The 8,462-nt window shown below is 41.6% G+C and overlaps 1 protein-coding gene across 1 annotated transcript in view; it reads right to left on the minus strand.

Moving 5' to 3' along the window:
- DAAM2 (dishevelled associated activator of morphogenesis 2) overlaps positions 1–6,978 on the minus strand; it is a 209,919-nt gene extending 202,941 nt beyond the window's left edge. Inside the window, exon 1 of the mRNA XM_075042929.1 lies at positions 6,886–6,978. The gene's annotated coding sequence lies outside the window, so the exon portion shown is untranslated. The remainder of the gene's footprint in view (positions 1–6,885) is intronic.
- Between the last annotated feature and the right edge of the window lie 1,484 nt (positions 6,979–8,462).

Raw genomic sequence — 8,462 nt, forward strand, 5'->3', positions numbered from 1 at the left:
TATATGATAGAACAGACTCCCATCAGGTTGCAGGCATCTGAGAAAGCTGTGCCTCAGTTTCCCAAAACGCTAAATCCATTAATATTTGTAAAGTGCCTGGAAATTTTCCAAAGGAAAGTGCTGAATGTAAAGAATAAATTGCTAACTTTATCTAACTATATATATATGTGACTTACTTAGCCTCATATATTTGTATAGTGTATAATTGCAGACAAGAAAATATCCTCATCATTTAACTCCTACTGGTTAAATAGGAACAGTCCACTGAGATTGCTCCATCAGAAACAATCTGGCTAATGAGCATACAATACCCACAGCATTCAGGGTTTGATCTTAAACCAGTGGAAAGTACAGAACTTACTGTATTGCAGGGTGATGATTTATTGACTACATATTTTCAGAGGGACTGCACTGTTGTAACATTCCTGGGGAAAAAAATAACTTCATGTTAGAGGGAAATCATGTTACACCTCTACAAGAGTCCAGGAAACTTCTATGCACAGATCAGCAGAGGCAAGGATGCTTATACAGCCCCACAGTTGTTTCATTCCTTCTTGAAAAGGTTGCTCCCTTTGACCTGACAAGGAAAGGAGTAGAATTGACAGGCTGATGCAGAGCAACATGGAATTCCCACGTATTTCTGTCACAGCCCTCTGGAGATTTGAAAGAAAACAGATGACAGTGCAGGACTAAAAGCGTGCAAAGAGATTAATGATTTTTCAAGATGAGCCTGAAATACTTAAAAATAGCCTTTTTTTTTTTTTTAAAGCACTGAGCTTTCCTGGAAAATGGAAGCACCCAAAATATTTGGTATTTATGAAAATATCAGCAACAGTCATACTATTGATGAGTAAGCTTATTTGAAATGTTTGGATTTAGAGAAATATTTAAACACAAAAGAAAATGCAAAACATTTCTAAAAATAACTGGAGGGGTGTTAGCAAATTAAATCTTTTCTGCAAAAAAATAGTCACTGTTTGTAATCCACTTTTGAACTGGGGAACAAGGAGAGATGCTGGTCACTTTTTTCACTGACAGGAAGACACAGTGCTAAAAATGAAGGTATAGTTTCTTCATGTGCATTCTTGACACTTAAAGGACTAAAATATGAAAAAGTTCCTGGAGGTTTGTGATGTACCTGGTCAGGTTCCTCAGCCCACATCTTACAGATATGACTGTTTCTCCCTCGTAGTATAGCTGAAACATCAGAGGATCTTCACAGTGTTTTCTCTCTTGAAGACCACAGGAATATAAAAATGACTACATAGTCAGATCAGAAGTCCATCTAAACCAGTACGCTATCTCCAAGTAATGGTCAGCTGCAGATGGTTAGGGAAAGCATATAAAAATACCATATATAGTCTGATCCTACCCCTGCTCAATCCTTTAGTTGTTTAGGATTTTGAGATGGGAGTACAGCCAGATTATCATGTTTAATAGCTACCAGTGGACCCATCCTCTGAGATTTTTCATCTCTTCCCACAGCTTTGTCTTGGGAGAAGGGAATCTTGCCATGTGATATTAAACCCTTGAAATATATCCTTGCATGACTTCTTCACAATGAAATCCAACCTGGATTGTGCTCTTTGGCAGAAATGTTCCTTCTACTTTGTGTGTGTGTGTGTTTGTGTATTTAATTTATGAAAATGTCCTGGGAACACATCTTCAGATCAGATCTTAAAAAGTTAAATTGGACCTGATGACTTTCTTCAAGGATAAACAGGGCACTGTTTAAATTTCCATCTCTTTAAGACTTCACGGCTCATTAATTCAATTGTTTAAACAGCTAAAAACATTGCCCTCCAAACAGCAAACAAAACAGAGAGAAAGACCTCCAAATCAGGCTTGTTCACTGCCTTGAATAATAAAAGTTGTAACAGTAAAAATGAGTCCTTGTTTATGTCTCCTTAAAAAAAGTAATATACCAAGGAGACAGAATAGAGTTGTTGGGTCTTACAAATCAGCTTCGTCCCCAATACAAAGAAGAGCTGGGCTGGCACATGCATTGCCTGAATTTAAGTCATCTTGGAACACACTGAAGAGAAAAATACTCTTCAACAAAAACAAATGTGAACTTCAAAGCACATGAGCAGAAGTATCAACTTCAGTGATTATTACTTTGAAGCCAGTAAAACTGGGAAGTGAGCAAGCACTTGTTATTCAGGAAGGGAGCATACTCCTCTCTTGCTGCTAAAGTTTTTCTCAGTGCCTCAAGGTTACCACTATTTCCATTTTCACATAGTCTAAACACATCCTTCTGATGTCCAGGTCCCACTCCTTAAATTCCAGCAAGCCTTCTAATCTCCTCCCTTCCTTATCTACTTCCTTCTTTCCACCTTAAGTCACTCTAATTCCTAACTCCAGAGAAACCTTATCACCGGTATAAGCCTACCATACTCTCAGAATAACTTTTCTACTAAATCCAAAACCCATGAGCTTCTCCTCATCAGATTTGTTACTCCATGTTGTCCCAAGTCTAGAAAACTACTACTAGAAGATATTATCTGACACAATAGAGATCAGCAGAGAGGCCAAAATCTCAAGTGTTGAAATGCCATGTGGAAAATTGAAAATATAAATCTAACATAGAACATGTATTTGGGCAACATACAAACTGGACACAAAGCCTAAGGGAGGGAAAAGCCTGTTTGACCATCATTAAGTACAGATTTAACACACAGCACTAAGAAAGCTTGAGGCTGCACTACCAATAGCACTGCTCAGCATGTGATGAGTTCATGGGCCTGTGGCTACGTGGTTCTCAGCAAATCAAAGCCGGATACATTGTGGACATGTCAAGAAAAACAGAACATGAGTACAGGACTGACATACCAAAGCTCACGGGAGCTTCTGGCAACATGGGACACATTCCTCTGTGACCTCTACTGCTGTAAAACAGCAGTAGCTCAACTGACCTTCAGAGAATTACACTGCTGTAAAAAGTATGTGAGAAGAATCAAATCCACTGTGTAGATTTGCCCAAGTCAGTCAGCCAGCATTTCAGAAGCAGCTTATAATTTTGGCGCTCTCAATTTTTGAGTGTCTTTGTGCCTTAACAAGACACTAAAAATAAGGAGCCAAAATTACAGGTTGCTTTGCACAACTTGGGCCTCAGTTTCTCTGGACCAAATTCTGATGCTTCTTGAACTTACTTGTAATTGAAGCCTGGAATAAGTTTCTTGAACAATACAGAGCTAGGAAAAACTTTCACCAGTACAGATGAGACCAGACTTGCACTGTCTATGCCTCAGGTCACTCAATACCAGTCTGAAGATACTGGGCCAAATCCTCAGCTGGAATACATTTGTCATAGCTACACTGGAGTCCCCATACCTATTTGCACTGGCTGAGAATCCAACCCAATAAATCCCACTTAACTAATTTACATAGCATTATGAAATTTAATACCTACACAGAGCTTGGAAGGTAACAAGTCCTCAGCCTGATAATGACTCAGAGTAGTGCCAAACAGAAGTAACTCCACTGTTAAGTGGAATTGCGGAAAGATGAGAAATTAATCAGATCTACTGCATGTCAGTATATATACTGAGTCTCACTACTACCAGTTTTTTCAGTTCAAATGAGTGTGATATTAGGGAACACAACTGGTAAAACAGAAAAGCCACAAAAGACACCACTGTCAATCATCAACACAATAAAAAGCATGGGAAAATACACGCAAACTCTTTCATCCAATGAAAATCAGAGCAGTCGGCTTTCTTTTAATTTAGGAACATGCTGTGCTTGCCTGGGGGCTGCAGGGGCAGGGAAGGGAAAGAAGGTCAGATCACCATAGGACTGACCCAGGTTTGAAAATTCACAGCAACTAAAGCACTGAGAGCCAAACCTCCCACACATCCTTCCCCTAAGTGTCAGGAAATGGTGTCCCCTGATTGCTCAATCGCTAGGTCAGATAGCTGGACTGGAGGGACTAGATGGGTTTCTGGGATTCCATTGGACCTTGGGGGAATTTTATGTCAACTAACGCAGATGGAGCAAAACCAAACTATCTGGGAGATGCCTTCAAGATGCTGTTCAACTCTTGCTGTGCCTCCCTGCCAATAAAATACAGTCAGTGCATGCCACGTCTGGACTTCGTAAGAAAAATTTTTACAGCTGATTTCAAGATGAACAGAATGATCTCCATTACACATAAGGAGCACAACTGAAAAAAACAGCAGCGATAGCAGCAGAAAAGTGATACAGTGTGGTAAGGCCACTAGAATATCCAGAGAATTTGCTTACTCAGCTCTGTGAAACCATGAGACTGAACTTCGTAACACATAATATAGACTTTTAAAACCTCAGGGTTGCACTGTGACTGTCATAAGCTCCAACAGGGAATTCCTTTCTGTTTCACAAAGCAAAACTGAAAAGATGTCTGCCCTGTCCATAACGTGGTTTTTTCTCTTGCTTTCAGGGTCAGTGTCCTCCAGCAGAAGAACTAGCAATTTCCTGGCTGGTATAACCTCATCCAAATTCAAGGATGCTGAGTGATGACCCATGCATTCTCATGAGACACTAAATTGAGCTCCTGCCAGATCAGCACCTCCTTCCTCATTCCTCCTCCTACCCTTCCACTCAGTGTGCAACTTTCCCCCTGAACCACGACTAACAGCCCACAAGGAACTTCCAGACTTGCAAACCCCTGCAGGTAGTGTCACTCACTAGTGGGATGCTGAGCTGGAGGACAGAGAGAGGAATCATGAGACAGAAAAGAAGCAGTCAGCTTAAAACACCCCAAATTGGGAATTATCACCTCCTTAGTTCCTCTTCTCACCCTCTCAGTTTTGTATATATTAGTTCTGTATTGCCCAATGCACTTCAGACAGACTAGCTGCTGAACCAGGTAAAAGTGTCTGTGTCTCCCTTGGCTGTGACAGCTCTCAAGCTTTTATTGGGGCATATACGCTTCTAACAACTTACTACATTTCTTAAGGATTTTTTTTCTTTCACATTGCCATCCAATGTGATTAGGCTGTTGCTAAGAAAATAAAGCAGCTTCTTGGAAAAGGAGCTGCTAGGCTACTGGAAACAAAATCAAATAAGAAATAAATGGGGGAGAGGAAAAGGATTCTGATATGTCATGGTAAAGCAGCCCAGATCCCAAACCGATTCCTTCCAAGTCTGGAGACTTCAATTCCAAAGTATGTTCCTGCAGGATCTGGCTCTGAGAACAGAGGCTCCCTTACATGTGCTGTCAGTACGGTTGCTTTTTCTCCAGCTCAGCCTAGTTTGCTTTACATGGCATGGCATGGCATCCCTTAGTGGGGATTAGACCTTGAACACCTGCCCAATAAAGCTACTTCCATTACATTAGCCAGCACACTGGTTACATCAACCAGCAGTTGCTTTCAGCATAGCTACCTAGACTTGCTCACTTTCATTTTCCAGGGGAGATCCCTGCAAAACTCCCTCCTCATAATCCTCACCTTTCCTCCTTTTCTCCCTTTTCCCTGCCCCAGCAACCCACTCTGCCACCCTCAAGAAGGAAAGTATTTGCAAACTTATTCCATTACCAAAACAACTCAGCCCAGGGAGCCCTGACTCGCAACAGTGTTTCTTGTGACTGCTTGTTGGTTGAAGCCAATTACTAACAGCACAGTGCATTATATTGTGCAATTCACATAGCTCCTGCTTCTCAGCCCAGCTTTGTGTTTATGTTCAAGGGCGTCATCTCTCCTTGAGCAACTGCACAGACCAACCACCCTCTCACTGGCAAAGAGCTTTCTAAAGTTACAAGTGCTGGCTAAATATGTCAGCTTCACACAGGAGGCATCAAACTCTTCCACCTGCTTGGGGAAATGGGCTGTTTTCTGTCAGCGGTCTCATTAGAGAAGATGCCAATGAAGAGGACAGCTGCCCCCACAGCTGTCCCCAGAACTGCTCCCACCTCTAGTCAGGGAATGAAGAAGGGACATCCAGGTGTGAGGTGGGGGAGGTAAGGTTAATTACATGAATGCAGCACTGAATTTTAATTGTAAATAAAACCAGCTGAGTGCCTCACTGAAAACACCAGCTTTTTATGGAGTAAGCTTGGGAATCTCTGGACTGCTGAAGTTTTAAAAAAAAAAAATTATTAAGAATCACTATCCTTCCTTGGCACTTGCACCATGTGTCTCTAGCAGTGCCTGTGCAGGTTTTTCACAGGGAGATTCTTCTTTTAGTAGCTGCATCCTTCATATATGACCCTGTTACAGCTAGTTTTTGGATCTGAGAGATGCCTCTCCCCTCTGCAGAACCAGTGGGTTCTTTGGAGAGCCCTTAGTATCAAGCGAGTAGAGGCTCAAGGCGCTAAATTTGTCAGATTTAGCGAGCAACACCCCATACCTATGTTAGGATCTGTTATTGCCAGTAGCCTGGCAAACAGAGTGGGACAGGACTTTGTTGTCAGGGAGCCAGGAAATTGTCGGTGATCCTCATAAGGAAAGAGGAACTGCTTGCTGCACAATATGACAAGGGATTAAAGAGTTAAAAAAGAAATCCTGCATTGTGGAGTTGCCTAAGGAAGTTGGCCTTTGCCTACGGCTTATTTGGGATTTTGCTGTCGTGCTACCAGAATATGAAGGAGCTGAATTTCAGTTAATTTTGTAGTCTTCCAAAGATACATCCTTCCCTCCCTCTTCTCTCCTTTGACCTCCTTCATCCCTTGTCACCCCCATCCACATACAGAAGAGTGCAAAAGCCTGTACCATCAGCCCTTCTGCATACCTTTGGGAGAAGCAATCAAGCTAAACCTGAATCCTGTGTTCTGCCAAGCTGGCTTCAGGATATTTCAGAGGAGAAAAAAAAAGAAAAGAAAAGAAAGACAAGTGGTACTTGCAGGGATTTGCTCTTGAAAACAAGCAAAAACACAAGAAGATTTGCTGCAGCAGCTGCACTTACAGTGTAGTGCCTGTGTCTCTGCGCAGTTCCTCCCTGTTCTGCAGTCCTGTAATCCACACAGTGAAATGCCTGTGCTGGTCCTCTCGCTGGCTGCGCTGTTGTAGTGAGACTGGAACTGCTGCTGTTTTCACTTTCAGACCAGCCTCTCTCTCCAAATCCTCTGACGTCAGACAGCCTCTGAGAGATATTTATGGAATGAACGATCTAAAAGTTTCTCTAGGTACAGCCCATATTGCAGTTTTTCGGGATTTGTAATTTTTACACTTTTGGATAGAAAACCCCTCCAAGGGGGGGTAAGGGAGGAAATGGTGGGAAACGACAGATGTGGTTGTATAAGTCCCTGGCAAAAGACAATCCCTGTATTTTTCTGCCCATGGTATATTATATCCACACCCAGGATGTAACTATCTGTCATGAAAGTCCCCATTTGGAAAGCAGTATTTTCCAGTCTCTCAGCCGTGCCTAAACAGTTTTCGAATCAAGCCTGGCAAAGAGGTCTCACACATACACTCCTAACCCACAGCCCTCTCCTGTGTCCAGGCTTTGACTGGTTTTAACTAAAGCAGGAGTGAAACAGCCCTTCCAAGCATCTTGGCCACATCCTCTTTCAGTTTTGCACTAACCCCTTCCAGCTGGAATGTTTTCCCAGGCTTCTCTCCTAGCTTCAAAACACCTTCTAGAAGTGTCTCATCTCAGTTGAATACCAGCTCAGAAAATTCATTTGATCTTTGATGTCTATTACGCTGTGCCTATCTGCATCTCTATTTCTATTATTTCTTTGGAACTGTACAGTATGACACATTTTACCTGCTGTGAAAGCCACTTACAGTGTTACACCGAAAAGAGATGCTACAGCAAAAATTGAAGCAGAAGTATTAACATTAATGTTAAGCAGTACTTGAAGAGTGAAATGCTATCATGGTATAATCCTGCTGTGGCAAGTGATGATAAATTTGGACTGATAGGACCTCTTTGTTTTGCATTTAAGAGCTGAGCTTGGCTATAAGCCTGTAAGTATCAGTAGTCCCACTTGAGAGATGAGGAAACTGAGGTCTGAAGTGGTATATGTTGAAAGTCCTTGAGTGAGCCTTGCCTGATTGCAGACAGACCTTTTTAAGAAGTTCAAAATTTATTCAACATTTTCTGGAGGAGTCTACAAATGTGCTGCTATTATAAGCAACTGTTATTCTTTTTTATACCCCATCATTTCCATTTGTAAACAGTTATAAGAAGTATGTGTGTTGGTACCACTTTTGGAGATGTGAGTGCTATTTCAAAATGTAAAGCCAAGCTTCTTTTCTGTGCCACTTACTGGCAGAAAAAATTTACCATCTGGGGCTGTATGGATTAGTTTCTTCCTATACATATGCTTTGTCTTTTCTACTCTACCATCATCACCTTTGGGCATGAGCCAGAGCTCTTTTAAATCAACAAAAATCATCTGATCAACTCCAAAAGGCTTAAAATCAAGTTTGCTCTGACAATTTTCTAATGGCAGCTAGCCACATACATTGCCATATCATCACTATGATCAAAAGCCTTGAGATAAATTCCAGAAGAAAATGGTGTCTCTTTGA

Source organism: Buteo buteo, chromosome 12 (assembly GCF_964188355.1).
Source record: "Buteo buteo chromosome 12, bButBut1.hap1.1, whole genome shotgun sequence".
Taxonomy (NCBI): Eukaryota; Metazoa; Chordata; class Aves; order Accipitriformes; family Accipitridae; genus Buteo; species Buteo buteo.